The sequence below is a fragment of the Colobus angolensis genome, unplaced genomic scaffold (assembly GCF_000951035.1).
Source record: "Colobus angolensis palliatus isolate OR3802 unplaced genomic scaffold, Cang.pa_1.0 Scaffold8, whole genome shotgun sequence".
Taxonomy (NCBI): Eukaryota; Metazoa; Chordata; class Mammalia; order Primates; family Cercopithecidae; genus Colobus; species Colobus angolensis.
The window spans coordinates 6,698,143-6,718,900 of record NW_012121820.1 but is presented as its reverse complement, the minus strand read 5'-3'; the positions used below and the strand labels follow the sequence as shown (position 1 = coordinate 6,718,900).

General features: G+C 44.1%; 1 long non-coding RNA gene and 1 pseudogene across 1 annotated transcript; both read right to left on the bottom strand.

The window, feature by feature from the left end:
• Positions 1–320, bottom strand: part of LOC105502587 — a 140,696-nt pseudogene extending 140,376 nt beyond the window's left edge.
• A 4,981-nt stretch (positions 321–5,301) lies between these two features.
• On the bottom strand, positions 5,302–6,666 carry LOC105502394. The gene is made up of 2 exons (XR_001000334.1): positions 6,346–6,666; positions 5,302–6,184 (listed from the first exon to the last, which is right to left on the bottom strand). It is a non-coding gene; the product is annotated as an uncharacterized LOC105502394 (long non-coding RNA).
• Between the last annotated feature and the right edge of the window lie 14,092 nt (positions 6,667–20,758).

The window sequence follows — 20,758 nt, the reverse complement described above, 5'->3', positions numbered from 1 at the left end:
GGACCCCCTCGCCTTGCGCCTCTTTCCGCCACTCGCCGAGCCGGGCCTCCGCAGCTGTAGGGGCGTTCTGGGGCGCACGGGCCTCCCACGGCCACGAAGGCACAAGGGCAGAGGGGACAGCAGTAGAGCCCCCCTCGGAAAAGGCTCTCCCAGGCTCCGGGCCCCAGTTTCCCCTTGCGCTTTGGGGCAACGACCCTGAAGTTTGCTCTCCCGCGCGCGGGACAAGTGCATGGCGCGCAGGCGGTGTAGACGCGGCTGGGTCCTTGGCGTTTTGTTCGATTTATGGTCCCGGAGGTTCGCGATAAGGGGCGCTCCCCCATTCCACAAACTCAAGCCCTCAGGTAGTGTTTATGGGGTAACCAAGAAGCAGAGCCAACCGCTGGAATCCTGGGATGGGGCTGGAACGGCCCGCTGAGCCTTTGCCTTCTGGCTATTGATACATTTCTTTTCAAAAGTCCATTTGCGCTCGGCCCTCTCTGGTCCAGGTCTGGGGCTTTGAACCGGGGCAGGGAATCCTGACGCCTGCTGCGGATAGAGTTGAAACTTAGAAAAGTTTGCATCCGAAGGGTGTTTAGAAGGCGGCAAGGGTTTCGTTGTAGTGGGAGAAAGTGGGAAACGGAATTGTTTTTTAGTCATGAAGTCTGGAGGTTAAACGGCCGGCCGTGCTGGCCCAAGCTCCTTCAATATATTCCTGCCTCCCCCGCCCCCCCGCCAAATAAATAGTTTATAAACTCAAAGAATACTAGGAAAGCGTGACTGGTGAACGTACCACCCCTATCGCAAAATCCTCAGTGCGCTTTTCTCAGCTGTTGAACTGGAAGCGCCTTTTGCAGTGCGAGGTTCCTACTTCCCCGAAGCCGAGACTGAGAGTTGACAGCGTGCACCCTGCCGCGCTCTGAATTCTTTTTAAAAAGCAAGACTGATGCTGGATCGGTCTTTTTATGGATACGCTTTTCTTTTCTTTCCCCTTTCCCCGAAATGCTATGTGATCTTTAATTACTTTTTAAAATATAACGTGGAGGTATAAATCACCCCTGGTAAGGGGTACCTTTTAATTACGAGGTGCAGTGGAAGAGGTGAACATCGGAGTCTAGCCGTTAGCGAGGGTGGAGGGGCAGGGGGATGATTTACAAACATCATGTAAGAATTTGAGCACTGAATTATGTTTGAGTTAGGGAGATCCCTTACAAAGGAAATTATAACCAGTGGACAATTGTATTTCAAGCCGAATCTATTAATTTCATGAGCCGTTTCTTGATTGAGTGAAATGTCTGTGACCATAATAGATACAGAACTAGTAAGCACCTTACCAGACTATGACCCATTTGTTACCAACTAGCATACACGTATAACCATCCTGCTTACACACAAAAAAAGAGTACACAAAGAAAGAGAAACAGGGAGGAGAGAGAGAACCTCTTTTTCAAAATAATGTTTGTGAAAGAATCTTTCACAATTTTACTCGATAAATGTTCATTTTTTCCACTTTTCTTTCTTCATCACCTTAAGCCCCTTCATCCTTTACATATCTCTGCATTTAGAGCTTGGGTAAGTTCTTCTATAATTTATATAACAAATAACAAATGAGAGTGGTTTGAATCTTGCTTTTGACTAAGCATTAAATCGTGTTGGTATTAAAAAATCTCCTTGCCTCGTAGGAAACTCTTAACTTTTGCCGTTGTGAATAGACCAATGTGGTTAGGTCCAAAAGAGCCTGAACTTTTTTTACGTTAAAGCAATTTATATGTCCCCATTCTCTTGTAACTTTAGCTTCACAATATTATTCACTATTTGATCTGAAAGGAATTGGCAGTTTTCTTTTCTGTCTTAAAATAGCTCACCTGGTGTAGTGACCATGTGTAGAAGAATACTCTTATCAACACATAAATCAGTTCCCCAATATCAGAAAACTAAAGGAAATATGAAATAAAATAAAAAGTTGTGTATCCGAATACTTTAGGATTTTTAAAAAAGTTTTAGTCGCGTAAGTTTTAGAATCTTCTTTTCATGTCTTTTGTGTTGCATTAAACACATCATAAAGAGGTATGATTTGTTGACTTGTTATAGGATTACCATTTGGCAAAAACGCCCAAGACACGCTGTTTCAAATATGTGGTATTACTTCTGCTTTAAATTGCATGTAAGAGATTGCAAACCTTGTTCCAGATGGATAAATTGATAAAATGCTAGCTGCTGTTGGGAGAATGGTAAAGCCCTCAGCAAAAAGACTGTGTTGTAACTAAGCACATTCTGAATTAGGGTGAGCAAGCTATGGAGACCCCAGGCATTTGTGAAAAAATATACACAGTCCAAGCACGTCCACTTTAAGACGTTGTTGGATCCTCCGTGACAAGATGACTCCTTTCCCACAAAGAAGAAACCGTTTCCTTATTTTTTCAGTTACTTTTCCAAAGACAACTTGCGTCGGGCGCAAGAGACCAGAGTTATGCAGAAATCCAACCCTAACCAGCTCAGAACGAGGACTCATTCTCGCTCCTTCCACCAGATGTTTTTTAGGTGTCCTCAGCTGGAATGCCCAGTTTGAAACTAATTAGGCCAGCAATAAACTCCTTGTATAATAAAATCGTAGACTGTAATGGTTAATAAGTGAGGTTCCAAGCCACTTATGACAGATGCCTTTCTGGGCAGAGAGAGAAGAGAGCCTGTGGCTGTCAGGAGAAAATGAAGGGAGTGGAGGTGCCTTCTTTAGACACATGCCTTTCCTAAATATTCATGCACATGATCTCAGTGTGGAGGAGTGGAAGTTGTGACTGGGGTAGAGTTTTGTCTTTGCTGGGCAGGCCTTCTTCACATAAAGATGCTTGGGGGAGAATAAATTATAAGTATTAGGCAGTGTCTTCAGGTCTTAGGTATATGCTGTGTGCTTGTGTGCAAAGGCTTGGGGAGAAAGATTGGTGTCATGTGTGGGGCAGGGTAAAAAACTTAACTGCTTCCCACCTGGGCACAAGATGAAAAGAAAGACTGCCCGGCCAGACATAAATTCCTTGGGAGAGAGGAGAACCTGCTTCCCCAGAGACTTTTGATAAAGGGAGAATTTGCCTAATGATGCGGTTCTCCTTATCTGTGAGGTTTGTGAGGGCGAAGGAGTTGGTTAGTCTGTTACCTCCAAAGACTGGACTTTCTGACTAAGACTGTGTTTTGTTGGTGGAAGGAACCGGGTTTTTGGGGTTTTTGTTTTGTTTTTTGTTGTTTTTGTTTTTGTTTTTTTAGTTAACTGTTCTGAAAAAGGAGTTGGTAGACTCTGCTCAAAAGGAATCTCTTCACAGAGAATTAATCCCAGAGTTAAGAAAACACAGCCTGTTGACTGAAAACACACACACGCACACACACCACAATTCCTCACTCATCCCAATCCTCTTCCCTGATCTCCATCCCCCAATATCATAACAGCTTCCTGAATGGCCCACTTCTCCCCCCATCATTTGTGGCAGTTCAAAGGGTCCTGAACATCCAAAACAAAAAGAAGATTCTGGTAAGAAAACAATTAGCAGATAATTCGCTGGAGACAATGCTTCATTTTCACTGTTTGAAGAACGTAACTGGCCTAATGGTGTTTGACTAACACCCTCTTCTAGTCAGAGCAGGATAAACCCCCTCGCCAGGTGGCAAAAACTTGAAGTGACAGTGACTGAGGCTGCAGACCCTCTTGTGTCATTGTAAATGAATTAGAGGGGCAGGACCTTGTTCTTTACGGCATGCTATTTAAAATCAGTTTCAAGGTACCTGCCAGGTGTATTTAGAGGAAAAGGCATGAAGGAAGCCAAAGGCTTATACACTTATTTTTAGTGCATATTTCTTTCTGTTCATTTTCATCCTATTGGATTCCTTTGTCATTTCTCTGACTTACAAATTATATCCTTCTGTTTAATAGTAACGATGAAAATAGCTGTTGTTTATTGAGAACTGGTATGCCAGGCCTGCAGTCAGCTCTTCACGTGTATTTTTAAAGTCGATTCTTGCTGCAACCCTTTGAGTATTATTATCATCATTTCAACTTTGTTAACAAGGAAACTGAGTCGCAGGTCAAATGACTACCACAGCGCCAGACTGAGTGAAAATGAAATCTAGGCTTTTGCTTCTCTGCAAAATATGCTTTATCCATGTGCAGTACAAGCTTTGGCTCAAAACATTTCTGCTATCATTTCCTTTGAAGGAAGACGCTGAATTTGGATGGTTTTACATGTGCAGAACACAGTTATTTTCTGAATCTGCCCTGACGTTTTTTGCCACTGTCGTTTGAAATGGGGAAACAAAATCGTATTAAATATTTAGAAACACAGATAAAAACCTCTGCGAGCCATGACCCTTAGCCGGTTGGGTTCTGTAAAGGAAAATGACGGTTTATTTAAGGGCTAATTTGATTTATTCCTTCGATACTAACGCTACGCGTTTCAGGTCCTAAAAAGAGTCAATAAATTTACCGGCAGTGGAAAGGCCCTAAAACATTACGGTAGGCACAGCCCAAGTCAAGTTTACCGGAAGGTGCTGGATCGCTATGGGTGGGTGTTGTTTCGGGGTTAGATTTTAAACATTTGGAGAGCAAAGAATAATTTGGAACAGGTGGTGCCGAGAGTCAGGTAGCCGGAATGATTTATCTTTGCCTCTTTGAACATTAAGGGAGGCCATTGGTTGCCTGAATCTGGAACCAGCAGGCTGCAGGTCAGTGGGGGCTGAGAGACGCGTCTCTGGGATGAAATTTGGCAGGATCCAGGGGCTTCGTCAGCGCTGTCATCACCTTTGGATGAGAGTAGTCAGAACACAGTTGTCCCTGCTCGTGCATTTTTGAAAAGTCTGCCTCTGCCTTCAGATATACGCAGAAATTTAAAACAGGAACTTAGATGTGCCACAACGCCAATGTAAACATCTTTAAAAATGAACAAAGTATGTAATCGAGGTTAGAAACTCTTTTGTCATTTGGTATCAATAGTGTTGTGTCAGTAATGTGAAAATGTGTGTAATTTCAATGGCATTGGACTTTCTTCTTTTTTCTTTTTGAGTATCTAGTAAAGTTACATTTTTTGAAAGTCTGTGTTCCCAGATGTAATAGATATGAACGTGTCTACTCACAGTCATTCAGAGGAGAATTGTCAACTCTCTGCTAATGTAACTAAAGGAAAAATGATAAAATCAACATATTTTTCCCCAAAGAATGAGGAACTGGAGGGTTTAACTACTGTATATGGCAACTTACTTTTGTCTCGCATCAGCTAAATCTGTCAGTTCCCCTTTCTTTTCTATTCATCTCCCAAGAATGGCCTTTCATAACTGAAATATACAGTGTATTAGCCAAAAGACATTTTAATTTTATAAAGAAAACTCATGCCAGAGACAGCCGGGTCTGTTTCAACCATTATTGTTTCTGCAGCGTGCATAGTTTGGGTTTCATGGTACGATGTGGGTTTGTCAAGAAAGAAAATTACAGCAAGAAGCTATGCTGAAAACATATACACTTCTGTTTAAGAAATGAGAAAAACACAGAAAAATTCCACACAGTAATTGCTTTAACGTGAGTTTTAAATGTCATTGTTTGACTTATGTCAAAAAGCCCCTCTTAGCTAATTCTCACATACTCTGTTACCAAATATCTCACCTTAGAAACGGCAAATGTTGGACTTCATTTGGATGATCTTTGAGGCTTTTAGAGATATCCTTAGTCCTAGTGGAAACATTCCAAATTTTTAGATTGTGCAGGCCATTTTTTTTTAAGGTTACTTAGATATCGATTTTATTTTCTTGACCCAAAATGAGAAAACATGGGGAATTCTCAAAAGCTTTTTACAGGCTGCTATTATGAGAAGAGAAGCCAAACCAACGTGTATTAGGTCATGAGCTTGAAGTGCATAAATAAGCCCTATGAAGGTCACCAAAACAGGGTGAAAACCACTAGTTCTTGTTACCTTGGCCAACTCTGCATTCCTGCCTGTTAGACATGTTTGGTTGAAGTGGACACAGAAAGCGGGTTTCTGAGCCCATGGTTGAAAGATCTCAGTTGACTTGGGTCCTGAAGGTGTCCTTGTGGTAAAGGGAGATAGGAAGGCTGAAATTCTGGTTTCCTCCCCACGGCTCCCTCTCACAGTTCAGGAGGAAAAGCAGGTTCTGAGGCCATCTTTTACTCCAAGGCAGATGTTTCCTACCTGGTGTTTGGATATGCGGAAGTCAGAAGCTGAAAATGGAATGAAATGAAAATGTTCCTTCTGGTCAGTTTCTTCACCTCCCATTCTCTTCCTATAGCCATTTTGTGGTTAAGGTATTCACGGTTTCCAAAACAAATTTTTGTTCCCACTGTGTTTTCTAGCATTTAAGATGCAAGGCATAAGTACACACCTGTAAATCTTTATTGATTGGCAGCTTCGTGAAATACAGAGTCAGAGAGCGTGTCCACCGCGTCCTGAGTTTGGTACCAACCCAGGTGCTGATGGAAAGTCACGTAGGGAGAAAACGTCCTCTTCGGAGAGGCAGGGTGTCAGCGCAAAGAGGTTATTTTCTTTTGTGGGTGTGTATTATTTGCACATATCAGGACTTTTGTTTCAGGGTGTTCTGGAAACATTGATCTCTCCAGCAAAGGTCTACGTGTCCTTCTTGGTTGGGAAGGGGGTGGAGAGGAAGGAGCCTGGAGGAGAATCGTGTACCTCTGGCCTTTTGTGTGGCTCCTAGAGTAGAGGGAAGCCTCCGCTGCTTGGAAGGTGTCACACGGTATAACAAGTTGTGACTTGTGCCTGTGTTGTCAGCAGAGTTTTAGCCCCATCCAGACGTGAAAAAGAATGGAGCCCCGAAGATGATTCACCTCTGGTCTGCGATGGGCCCAAGCTGTCCAGTGCTCTCCTCTTGCTAAATAGACCGTACTCCCTGGAGGAGTTAATGGCTGGGGTGTGGAGAGGACGGGAGGAGGTAGGAGGGGAGAAAGAATGTCTTAAACTCAGCAAATGTTTAAAACGCTCAAAATGTCTCAGCATTGCTCAGGCACCTACAAGAAAGACGAAGTGATAAAAGGACATAGAATCAGGCTTTTTTGAGGGGGAAGCACAGAGAGGTTGGGGGGATTGCTAGAGGTTTGATCTAGAGTGGAGAATTTTTCTAACACCTTGGGACCCCCGCGGCACCTTGAGGAACCCAATTTTGGAAATGCCTTCCTGTAGTTCCTTTGTGCTTATTTTTAGTGAATTAGTTTTGGGGATTTTCTTTTGTTTTTAAGAAAACACAGAGTTGTAAGACTTGTTTGGGAATCACAGGTTTTATTGAATACTTATTATTTATTGAATATTTATTATGCCCCAGGCACTGTGCTGTGGAAATACTTTATATGTACTCCAAATGGCAGTAGATGGAACGTGCTGTTATTATTATTTCTATTTTACAGATGTAGAAACTGAGTCTGGAAAGTAACTAGTCCAAGATCACATGGCTTGTGCCAGAGCCAGGATTAAACCCAGTTTGGATTCCTAACCACTAGGATATCCAGCCTCCTCCCCTGGTATAACAAGAACTTCCGTTTCTCCGTCTGTCTGCCCTGGAGAGCTAGATTTTAAAGTCATTTTCCCCTTGCATTGCCTTGTAGATATTTATTGATGGTCAGGTACAAAAATCAGGTTGAGAAAGTAAGAGGCACCAGCAGATTCTCACAAGATTTTGAATCTGCCCTTGTAGAAATGAAAGAATGTTTCGAACTGGGCCGATGGAAATCGTGGTAGCATCACTGCAGTTAGTGGCCTAAGCCATTGCCTATGGCTGCTCTTGCCCTGTAACCGCAGAGTTAAACAGCCGTACTACAGAGACCATATGGCCTGCAAAACCTAAATATTCACCATCTGGCCCTTTACAGAAAAAGTTTACTGACCTCTAAGCTATTGCAATATGACAAGACAATCTTTGTAGACCAGAAATAACATGCACTTGGGACATTTCATATTCCATTTCAATAATTTATTATTATCAAGTGCTTCTGATGTGCTTGACACATTGCACAGTGATAGGGGAAAATTACAAGTGCCTTCATTCCTTCATCCATTTACTTAACAACACTTATTTAGCTGTGTTCTGGGCTATTTACTGGAGAGCCAGAGGTGAGAAGGACCAAATCCAGCATCTCTGGTAGGAGGATCCCAGTGTGTTCTCACCAGTATCCCATGGCCTCTTCTTTCCTGAGGGTGCAGAGGGTGTTGACATGACTTTTTGAGCTTTCTAATGTTCGAGCAGCAGAATAGAGGAAATGCCTCAGTCTATACACCCTCACCCACGAAGCCATGCCTGCTTCAGTAAGAGCAGTGCCGCGGCTTCTGCACCTTAAACCGCACCAGGCATATGGTACTTACCAGTGCCTCAGGCTCACTGCAGCCGACAGCAACTCTCTGCTTCCCTCAATGCATTGTGCAGAATGAGGAGGAATGTAGAGAATCAGACTTCCGGGACCTCAGCCTGGGTACTGACTTTCAGCCTCGAGACTAAGAGCCTGAGTCCAGGAGCCAGGCTGCTCAGGTTACACTTCCTCTCAGTATTAACCTACTCCTGCGTTTAACTTGGGGGTAAGTTACCAGACTTTTCGATGCCTCAGTTTCTTCATCTGTAAAGCAGGGTGAGTAAGAATGCACCTTCCTCAGAAAGCTATCGTGGAGATTGAGTTAACAAACATGGAGTGTTTGGAACTACGGCTGGCAAGTGGTATGAATTATATCAGTGTCAGCTACAGTTATTATTATTATTTATGAACTTGACCTGAAGCAAATTACTTAGACTCTTTGGGATGATAATAGTAATAGTAACAATAATAATAAAATAACTTTCATAGGGCCATTGTGAGAATATAAATGAGACGATACATGGAAAACACTTAGCTTTGCTACACTGCCTGCCTACATTGAATGTTCGATAAGCTAGCTATTGAGATTATGGGGAACCACACACTGGGTCAATGCGATATCTTTAAGCTATTGACCAGTTGAGTCATTTCAGGTATTGAGAGAATGTTGGACAGTGGTTGATAGCACAGGCCCTGGACTCAGACAGATCTGGTCTGAGCCTAAGTCAGTCCATCACTCACAGACTGCCATCTCCGGCAGGGGTCTGACCCTCTCAATGTCCCAGACGTCGGGACAGCAGTTACTCATCCTGGGGTGGTGGGGAAGCTTAGAAGAGTGACTGGCACACACAGAGCACACAGCAGGGTGTTTGGCACATAGTAAGCACTCAATAAATGGTAGCTTGTACTATTATCACCCCCATTTCTTGGTGTACCCCCACCCCCAAGAAAGCACTGAACATTAGTCAATTTTCATTTGAAAATAAAAGAACACATTTTAAAACTGCCAAACAGATTTAAAATAATGTTCATTAAGCAAAATTAAAATATTCTATTAAAGCCAGACTTTGGGCTCAGACCAAATTTTTATAACCCAAGCTTAAAGACCAGGGAGTCCCCCAGCCACAATGGGGACATTGTGATTGAACTTGAGACTTCAACGCTGCTATTGAGCAGTCTTTGAAATGCACGTTTCCCCTGAAATAAAAGGGAAGTAATGGGAAGGAAAAAAAAAAGAGGTTCTTGCTCCCCTCAACAAGCCTTAATGAGTTGAAAAAGAAAAACAAAATATTTCTCATTTTTCTCCTGCTACTCGATCCTGCCAAAGACGCATGGCCCCTCCTAACCCTGGCTTTGAATGGTGCCTACTCAGAACCTTCCAGATCTGATATGCTATAGGAGCAAACCTAGTCTAAGTTGTAACATTGTAGTCTTCACCAGGTTTTACAGATGGCGGAGTGTATCGCTGGGAGTCCAGAATGGGGAGCCCAAATTCCTAGGTTCAAGTCCTAGTTCTGCCTCAGTTTCCCTATTCACAAAACACAGACAGTCCACCTACTGCATAAAGTGGTGGTGGGAGTCTGGAAGGGTTAGCTCTCTCCATGGATGTTTTAATCTTCTGCTGTTATCTAATGAATGAAACTTGCCCTGAGTTCTGGGACTTTGAAAAATTAAAGTATACAGGTATGCCTCTGAGAGTTATAAATAAAAAACAATCTAAATATTCAGGGAGGAGAATGGAGGAGGGAAGAAGGTGACATAAAAACGGCTCGCAGGACTTATTATGTGCCAGACAGCAGACACTTTCACAAAGCTCATTTAATCTTTTCAAAAAAAAAAAAAAAATCCATGATTTAGATGTGTCGATTTAACAAATGTGGAAACTGAGACTTGGACAGATCGGGTGACTGCCCAGCGGCGTTCCATTCTAGGTTTGTCTGACCCAAAGCATGGGCCTGTTGTACCACATGACCCACAGCTCTCCTGGAACAAGGTCATAAACAATCATGGTGGACTGGAGAGACTTCCCTGACTGACCAGTTACTTACGATCTATTCTTCCATTTCAATAGCATCCTTCATCCTCCATGAGCCTGAGTTTCTGTGGCCTTTTACCCCACATTCCATTGAGAACCAGTGGATTTTTTCTTGAACAGCAAATGGAAAAAGTAACGTAAGTGGGTTGCAAAATCCTTTTCTGGATGAAATCCTTCAAGAATCCCTGCCATTTCTTGCCAACCAGAATGAAGTGACTTCCTCCTCAGACCAGGCCAGGCCCTTGGCTGTGGTGCAGGACCATAGGACAGAGTTGACTGAGGCTGGGCAGCTCCTGGAGAGGGTATGGGGCCCCCTCTATCACCAACCTGCTGTGTGTCTTTGGGCAGATCACAAGAGCCCTCTGAGCCTCAATCTCCCCATCAGCCCATGGAGCAGACGTCTTCTGTATAGGATTTGTTATACAACTTAAATAAAATGACAGTGGAATTCTTAGGGTACTGTGGAATTGGACCCACTCCCAGGAGTACTCAAAGAAAGGGGAGAAAATGAAATTTACTTGCCCCTGGGCATATTCCTTACTGTTCTTCAGGTAGCTACCGTTTGGGGACTTTAGACATTCTGGAAGAATCTCTTAGTCTCTGAAGGGCAGACTTCTTTTTAATGATGTGGGCACTCTTTCCACATTAACTTGAAGTGCACATGAACATTTTTTTTTCTTTAGAGTTCTGTCTCTATCTTATTATGCATTTGGAAAAGATATAAAAAGCATTTCAAACAAAAGGTTTCACAATCTTTTACTGCTTAAGACAAAAATGGTTTAAAAACCAAGTCCATCAAGTAATTAATAGCAAAAGTGGCACACAGCCATGGCAGAGTTCATGAGGAAAGTTTCAGAAACGCGAATCTGATGATACGAAGTTTCCCCTGTGATCTATTCATTTAAAATAAAGTATTTTAGTTTTAAAACTCATCCCTGCAGGCTGCCCACAACAAATTCCACCCAAATACCCAGAACCTTTTACTAACCAGGATTGCAATTCTGCGCTGTTTTCAGGGGAATAAAATGAAACAAATGCAATGTCTTAGGGACATCGGTAAAGTCGTCTCAGAGTACATTCGTGTCCAGGCACATCTAGTCTGTGTCTTGTGTCTTCAAAGAAGAATAACTAACCTTTGGATGACTATAATGTTGATAAAAAATAATCGCTGAGTGCTAACTTTATGCCGGGATATGTTCCGAAAGATTACAGGCATTAACTTATTTATTCCTCACAATAATTCTACGATGAAAGTACTGTTACTATTCCCAGTTTAAGTGAGAAAAGTAAGACACAGAGAGGTTAAGTGACTGGTTCAAGGTCACCCAGCAAGTGCAGGGGTAGAGCCGGGCTTTGTATGTGGGAGTATGGTTCTAGAGTTTGTCCTCATAACCCCTGACTTCCCTGATTCTTGAACCACCATTAAAAAAATTAAACTCTTTGACCCTCACTTACTTACACGATGAATTAATTAAGGACAGGCATGAGAAGGGGCTGAAAGTGATGTTAAATCTCAGTTATAATTTTTCAGTTTCTTACGAGGATGTATTTGTGTATTCCATTAGCTTTAGGGTACAGTACAGTACAGAAGCCAGTCTCTTCACGACCAAATCCACAGTCTACCACTTACTAGCCTTGGACTTCCTTCACCTCTCTCAGCCTCAGTTTCCCCGTTGATGACATGAAAATAACGGACTCTGAATAACAAATGCCTCGAAGACCACCCGACACACACAGTGATTGTTAAAAACTATTTGTTACCTGTGGAAGGAAAATTAAGTCTAGAAATCACATCTTCCTACAGGGCACAAATGCAGTTTGGTATAGTTTGGAGTGAAAGAGAAGAGAAAAAAATCGCCTGAGCTGTGAGACTCAAGCTGGAAAATAGCTCAGGTTTTTCCAGATGCCTTAAGACTGAGCCAAAGAGACCGGCTTTCCACGTCTCCACTTGAGAAGTTACCGAGCTAAGTCCTCAACAGGCAGCCTACAAGCCCTCGGTGTTAGAATCTGTCCAGGTGAGGAAGCAGCAGCCTGCAGGAGGGTCTTGCCCATGGCCGCATGGCCAGTCTGTGGCAGAGGGGGGACTTGCCACCCTGTTTCAAGATGAGTGAGGGATGGGTCAGAGGTGGAGAGGAACACATAAAAACAAGCGTGAGGCCGGGCGCGGTGGCTCACACCTGTAATCCCAGCACTTTGGAAGGCCAAGGCAGGCGGATCACTTGAGGTCAGAAGTTCGAGACCAGCCTGGCCAACGTGGTGAAACCCCATGTCTACTAAAAATAAAAAAATTAGCCAGGCATGGTGGCCAGGACCTGCAGTCCCAGCTACTCAAGAGGCTGAGGCAGGAGAGTTGCTTGAGCCTAGGAGGTGGAGGTTGCAGTGAGCCAAGATGGTGCCACTGTACTCCAGCCTGGGTGACAGAGGGAGACTCCATCTGAAAAACAAAACAAAACAAACAAACAAACAAACAAGCATGCCTGGAGCGACTGCCTATGCAAACTCTGACATCAGCTCTAAGCTCTAGTTTCATGATTCATTTTATTTCTTGTTCCCTTTTTTTATATGGGGAAGCTATGTTTTTCTCTCGAAGCATCTCCCTGGTTTTCAGTGGCAAGGTGTGCAGACTTTCTGGGTTTTCATCCATTCACCTTTCTCCTCCACTGCGCCTCCCGCTTCCATTTCCTCTTCAGTATGGAAACTGCACTTATTTATTCGTTCATGCAAAAATATATATTGAGCATCTGCTGTGTGCCAGGCCCTACTCGGGACGTGGGGAATGCAGTCAAGAACAAAAATGACCAAAATCTCCTTTCTTGTGGAGCCACAGTTAAGTAGGAGACAGAAAATAAACATATATATATATATATATATATATATAGTATGCAGAATATCAAATGATGAAAAGTCCATGGAGAAAAAAAGTCAAGAGAAGGTGACAAGAATATGCCCAGGGAAGGCAGGAAGAATGCAGCACTGAAGGAATGCAGGAGAACATTCTAGAAAGAAGCAGTAGCAAGGACAAAAGTTCTGAATTGGGAGCAGCCAGTGAACAAGGAGGGCGGGGAGGATGAGGCCAGTTCTGGCAGGACCTTGCTCAGAATCCAGCTGCTGTTCTGTGTCAATCAGTCATGTCCAGAGTCAAAATTATTATAATTTAAAAATGATTTTTCAAAGTACATGGAGCCTAAATCTGAAACTGCAACCGCAGATACCCAGAGAGCCCAAACAGGTAAGAATTAGTGGAGTAGGTATACTAATAGCAGGGACTCCACCTGGTGCCATTCAGGAATGGTCTCCATGTTGCCAGGTGTTCTGATTTTTCAAAATCTGAATTTTTAAGAGAAATGTCCCACTTTCAAAATCACTATGAGGAACCACCAGAAATATACCTCCAGGCTCATAGTGTACAACCCCTCTCCCAAACATCGACACAGACCCTGGGAATCAAATTTCAGTGAAAAGGCATTAAGCCTCTCTCCCGCCTTTTTTTTTTTTTTTTTTTTTTACCAGTTCCTGACCAGAAAGGATGCCAAGAGATGCTAAAAATTGTTTCCAGGAAAAAGTAGGACTTGAATCTCACGGGGATGAGGCTGCAACTTCTTCCAAGGAGCAATCAGCTTGCTTCATTTTTATGTCTTTCTCAGGACTTTTTCCTGATTTCCCTCATCATGGGGAAAGGCAAGATGGTCCAAATCTATCCTCCTTCGGGTTTTCATTAGTTTCATGATGATGATTATTATGTCATCTGGGGTTGATTTAAGAGTGGTGAAATGTTTGCAGGTCTCATAAATGGTTGTCAGCCACTGTTTAGAATGGCAAAGAACTTCTTGTGTTGTTCCCATTGCAAGAAGTGGGGTGATAGTTTCCAATGGCTACAGACAAAAGGGGGAAAGTGGGCTCTGAAGCCTTTTACAAGAGGAGATTGGAAAGTTGAGTAATTCAATGGAGGTGCAGGTGGGAGGCAGTAAGGAAAGCTCCAGGGGCTTTTTAAGAGCTGAGATGCCTACATTGACAATACTGAAATCATCGTCAGCCTCCCCAGCCCCAAAGCTGGGCTTAAGCAAAATCCCAGCCAGTGGTCGCCTTAATTGTGGAGATTGCTCTAGATGTAAGTGACAAAACACTTACTTCTGAGTTGGTTTAAGAAAAAAGAAAATGTATTGCCTTGGGAAACGAAAAGTTCTGAGGAGGGCTGGTTTCAGGTATAGCTGGTTCAAGAGCTCAGATGCAGGTCATGTGCCCATCTCTTAATCAATCTCTGTTCAGGAGGATTCCGTACTGTGCCACCTGTGGAGATGTGGATGGAGAGAAAGGTAGATTTCCAAAGTGAAGTGGGCAGCATTTTCTGGAAGTGTGGGTGGACCAGTTCCTTATAGACCCCAAACTATACCTATTGTTATGCCTTCTCCACCCCTCTCCTCCTGGACTACAGTGCTGTTTATGAAATTTGTGCTTTTTCCAGGCACGATGTTACACTCTTTGTGTGCATGTTTTACTTTTCTCCTCAAACATTCTTACTAGATCAGTATTTTTAAGACCTGCTACTATTCTGCGCTCCACATACTCTTCCCCATGGACCTGGAAGGTTATCTTTTATTTCAAGTAAGGGTGTTTGTCTTACTTATTTCAAGTAAGGATGTTCATCTTAAGGGTGGGTCATCTGTATTGGTCTGTTCTTGTACTGCTGTAAAGAAATACCTGAGCCTGGGTAATTTGCAAATAATAGAGTTTTAATTGGCTTACAGTTCCACAGGCTGTGCAGGAAGCATGATACTGGCATCTGCTCCACTTCTGGGGAGGCCTCAGGAAACTTACAATCATGGTGGGAGACGAAGAGGAAGCAGGCATGACTTACATGGTGGAGCAAGAGGAAGAAAGAGAAAGAGGCGGGAGGTGCCACACTCTTATAAACAACCAGGTCTTGTGAGAACTCTCTCATGAGAACTGCACCAAAGGGGAAAATCCAATCCCCCTTGATCCAGTCACCTGCTACCAGACCCCACCTACAATACTGGAGATTCCATTTCAACATGAGACTTGGGTGTGGACACGCATCCAAACCATCTCATCATCTCTTTTCATGGTCTCTGCTACAAAAGTTGAGGCACTCCAGCCAAGCATGGGACATGCAGTGGGCTTCAGAGGAGAAGTGGGAGATGAATCAGGACCACTGGGAGTAGAAGGGTTGCTGTGGCGATGCACACATTCCAAGGCCTCTGGTGGTCAGCCTGGATTTCTTTTTCTGCTCTGAGTTTTTGCTCCCGTTGCTTCTGTATTGAACTTTCTCATGCTCCATCTAGGGGCATGGCAGTAACATCGGGTGCACACAGAGCTTGCACACTGGCGGCCAAGATGTGTTTTGTTTGGTCTGCAGATCGTTTAAAAAATAGAATGGAGCCAACTTTGAAGATCTGGATCTTTCACACAAAAATGCAAATTTCTGGCTCCAATTAAAACATCACAAGATCTGTCAACACTGTGCCCACATTTCCACATGACCGCAATTGACTGGGGCTGGGAAATGTCTGTCACTTTTAGGTGGATAAGTTAGTTCACCCAAGTCCTCACCTCTCCCTATAGTCTCTCCAACACCGAGGTTCAGGTTAGTTACCATTTACCATTGGGACCATGCTGTTGGCTCTCCTACGGTAGATTTAAGAGAGAAAAGGAATCTTTCCTATATCCAGATCTCCATTAGAAGTATGAAAATGAAGTGTGGGCCGGGTGCCATGGCTCAAGCCTGTAATCCCAGCACTTTAGGAGGCCAAGACGCGTGGATCACAAAGTCAGGAGATCGAGACCATCCTGGCTAACATGGTGAAACCCCGTCTCTACTAAAAAATACAAAAAACTAGACGGACGAGGTGGCGGGCGCCTGTAGTCCCAGCTGCTCGGGAGGCTGAGGCAGGAGAGTGGCGTGAACCCGGGAGGCGGAGCTTGCAGTGAGCCGAGATCTGGCCATTGCACTCCAGCCTGGGTGACAGAGCGAGATTCCATCACAAAAAAAAAGAAAGAAAAGAAAAGAAAATGAAGTGTAAACCGAGTTGGTTCTTGGTATTTACAAAAAGGAGAAAGCATCTGTCTTCAGGTAAACCAAGGTTTCTCAACTTTGGCACTATTAAGTTTTGGAGTTGGATAATTGTGTGTGTGTGTGTGTGTGTGTGTGTGTGTGTGTGTGTGTAGGTACGCCCTGTATACTCTAGGATGGCATTTAACATGTCCCTGTGGACATGATGCACCATCTAGAAGTAAACAGGTCCCTGTACTCCAGGCGCTCACCACCAGGTTGGTATAAAGAGTTACCATAAGTGAGGAAAGCTGTTCTTCTGCATGGTGCCCGGGCAGGCCCAGCATTGGCAGTAGAGGTTATGAGTTGGCTGATTTTTGGTTTAGTCCTAAGTGGACTTGCCAACCATTGAGGCTGTTTACAACTGCCTGTCTGAGATGTTATAGAAGGAATTCAGTGGTGAATGAGAGGTTAAACGATTTTAAAGAGTCTTTGGAGAATTTCTTAACTCTTAGCTGAGCAAGGCCATGGTGGATGCTACTTGCAAAAAGTTTGAAGGTAGCATGGATAGAACTGGAGACCATTATGTTAAGTGAAATAAACCAGATGCAGAAAGACAAATATCTCATCATCCCACTTATGTGTGGGAGCTAGAAAACTCTATCTCGTGGAGGTAGAGAGTAGAATGAGGGTTACCAGAGGCTGGGAAGGTGGGAGTGATGAAGAGAGGTTGGTTAATGGATACAAACATACAGCTACATAGAAAGAAAAGTTCTAGTGTTCAAAAGTACAGTAGGGTGACTGTAGTTAACAATATGTTCTATATCAAAATAGCTGGAAGAGAAGATTGAAATGTTCCCAGCACAAAGCAATGTTAAATGTTTGAGGTGATGGATATCCTAAATGCCCTGATTTGATCATCACACATTGTATGTATGTATCAAAATATCATATGTACCCCCATAAATATATACAATTGTTATGTATCAATAAATAATCTTGCAAATAGAAGATGGAGCATGGGCAGTGGTTGGGCTTATTTGAGAGTGAACAGAAGGACCAAATGACCTCTGGATGTCTCTTATGTCGCCTCTAGCTCTGGTTCTGTGAGCTGAGGCTTAGTGAGTTTCAAAATGTTGCCTACTACATGTTTGCAGCTGCTAATCATGGTCTACCGTGGAAACTCAAAGGCATGGATACTCAGGGAGGAATCTCATTTTTCCCTAGGCTAGTACTGTGTACACGGTGAGACTTTTTTTCTTTTTGGCTTTCCCCCAGTGTTACAAATCCTATTGAGTGCCTGAAATACCATCCATGTGAAGGTTTCGCATAATAACTGTAACAGCTGCCATTCATCCATTGAACACATATTTATTGAACACCTCTATGAGGCAGCCACTGTTCCAGGCACTTGGCAAGCAGTTGTGTACAAAACTGACAAGTCCTTGCCCTCATGGAGCTTTTGTTTGAGGGGGAAAGAAGATAGACAGTAAAAAAGCAAATAGTAAGACAGAGAGTCTTGGCATTGCTATGGAGAAAAAGTAAGTAGAGGGGAGGGAGGTTGATGGGAAACACTGAGGTAGAACAGGGAAGAAGAATTTTTAATTTTAATTTTAAATAGTTTGGCCACAGTGATGGCATGCTGGTAAACTGGTTCTCTGGAAATTAAAGATCCTGATTTGTAGCCTCTGCCACTTACAGTGGTGTAAATACTCCCACCATGGTCACTTGCAAGTGATCAGTGATTTTAACAAGAGATTCACAACATTCATGCACATTTAACAATTGTTTCTTGCAGGCTGGTATAGGCTGTCTGCAGCACATCACTGGCAGGCAAGGCCTCCCTGAAACTATCTGTCAGAAGAGCCCACACAGAAGCTCTGAGTGGGGTTGTGCCTCTTGTGTTCAGGAATGACCAGGAGTTCATTGTGGCTGTAGCTGAGTGAGAGGAGAGGGGCAGGAGATGTGGTCAGGGAAGTAACCACGGGCAGATAATATAGGGTGTTTGAGGCCAGGGTCAGATTTTTGGCTTCTAAGCTGAGTGAGGCGGGAGCCTCTGGAGGAACGGGATCTGAGCAGGGGAGGGATAGGATCTGCCTTAAGTAGAGCAGAACCCCTCTGGCTGCCAAGAGAACAGACTGCAGGGGGCAGAGGGTGGAGCAGGAAAACTGTTAATAGACTGTTCAGGCAGGGAGGTGATGGTGACTTGGACCAGGGTGGCTGCAGTAGGATCAGGGAGAAGAGTTGGATTCTAGATATGTTTTGAAGATAGAGCTGATGGAATTTGGTGAGGGATTGGCTCTGGGAAGGGATATGAAGAGAGGAGTCCAAGGTGACTCCAAGGCCTCTGGTCTGAGCATTTGAGAGGATGGAGCTGCCCTTTGCTGAAATGGGGGTGGAGGGAGAAGCAGGTTGGGAAAGGAGATGGGAGCACCTCGTGTGGACCTGGCATTGAGCCAGGTGTTTGAATGTGTGATCATCTCCTTCTGTCCATTTTATCATGCCCATTTTGGAGAGGATGTGACAGAGACTTGAGGTTAATTAGCATGCCTAAGATGGCCCTGCTGATACGTGGCCAGGTCAGGCCTCCCACCCCTTTACCACTCTGCTGTCCTACTGTGTTTTCTTGGCTTTCTCAGTCCGTTCCTCCTCTTCATTTTGAGGAAATGACTACAGGAGAACTCTGCAAAAGAAACCACCTAGGAGTCGAGACCTCTCCCTCGTTCCTAAAGAGCTGTCCAGCAGTTAACGCTGGGCACACGTCAGGTCTGCTCAGTGGATCTGTCACCCGCATTTTTCCCTGACAAATTTGTTGGATTAACCTCATGAAGATGAATATTCCACAGTAGAACTCACACTTAAAAAAACAGTAGACAGTGGCATAAAGGCTTTGATTTTTCTGTGGACATAGGCTTAAATCCAGATTCCACCGCTTGATGGCTTCCCCGTGGGAGCCTCAGTTTTCTCATCTGTGGAGTGGGAGTGTATTACTCCATTCTCACGCTGCCAATAAAGACATACCCAACTGGGTAATTCATAAAGGAAAGAGGTTTAATTGACTCACAGGTCAGCATGTCTGGGGAGGCCTCAGAAAACTTACAGTCATGGCAGAAGGGGAAGCAAACACATCCTTCTTCATATGGCGGCAGGAAGGAGAAGAATCAGTGCCCAGGAAAGAGGGAAGCCTCTTATAAAACACTCAGGTCTTGTGAGAACTATACTCACTATCATGAGAACAAGATGGGGGAAACCACCCCCATGATTCAATTATCTCCACCTAGCCCCTCCCATGACACGTGGGGATTGTGGCAACTACAGTTCAAGATGAGATTTGGGTGGGGGCGCAGTCAAACCGTATCAGGGAGTGAGTCAGAGTTTCTCTCTCAGATTCAAGGAGATAATGCGCTGAGGCACTTAGCACTATGTCAGCCCCATCGTCACGCTCAGCACATAGAGGGAATCATGACCATGATTGTTTGAGAGAGAGAATTAGAAAGTTGGGTTCAGTTTTAGGCAAAAGCTGACCTGCCTTCAAAACTGGAGTATGGGGACCAGGGGCCGTGCTTGGGGCATCGTGCTTGAGAGCTTTGCAGTTTGGCCTTTTCTTTTCTCTACTGGAGATGGGAGGCCTCTATCTGTGTTTCTGCTGTGCTCACCAGGAGGCCAGTCTGGGGCAGTTACTGCTCCCCGTCTCCCAAAGGAGCAGTGTCTCTAGCTTCGAGCTGTTGTCTGTGGCGGGCAGAACAGTGTGTACTCGCAACAAGCAAATCCCCAGATGTGAGCCCATTCGGGGCTGCCACGTTTTTCCTGATGAAATTCCTGACTTGGTGTGTTGTGTTTTTTGAAAAAACACGCCCACTGCCTCTGAAAACCTCAGCCGGGGAAGAGAAACATTTCTCATTGCATTCCCGGTTTTTGAAACGGTGTCAAATTATGCCCCTTTCATGGCCTGGATATGCCATTCTTTCCACTTAGTGCTTTTCGGAGAGGCCTGGGTGGCAGAGCGTGGTTGTTATCTAGGCCAGCCCTTGCATTATACAGGTGGGGAAACTGAGGCTCGGACGGGCCAAGGAGGAGCCCCACATAAGAAGTTGGTTTCAGAGCCTTGATGATACCCAGATCTCTTGATTCCAGGCCCACTTTCTTCCTTCTTCGTCAGAGGTCACAAACAGGCAGGCCGTGGCCACCTCTACCCCACAGATGTGCTTTCTTTGGCCTGAGATTGTTTTGATTTGAATGAGTTGCCGGCATTTAAAAATTAGGAGATTCCATATAAAAACCCAGATTTCTGGCTTCTCTGGGACCATTGGGAGATCTGCCAAATGAGCTGTGCATTCCTGCATGGTGACAATTGAGGGTCTCAGTCATGGCCACTCCCTTTAGCCACAGCATGTCTTCATCA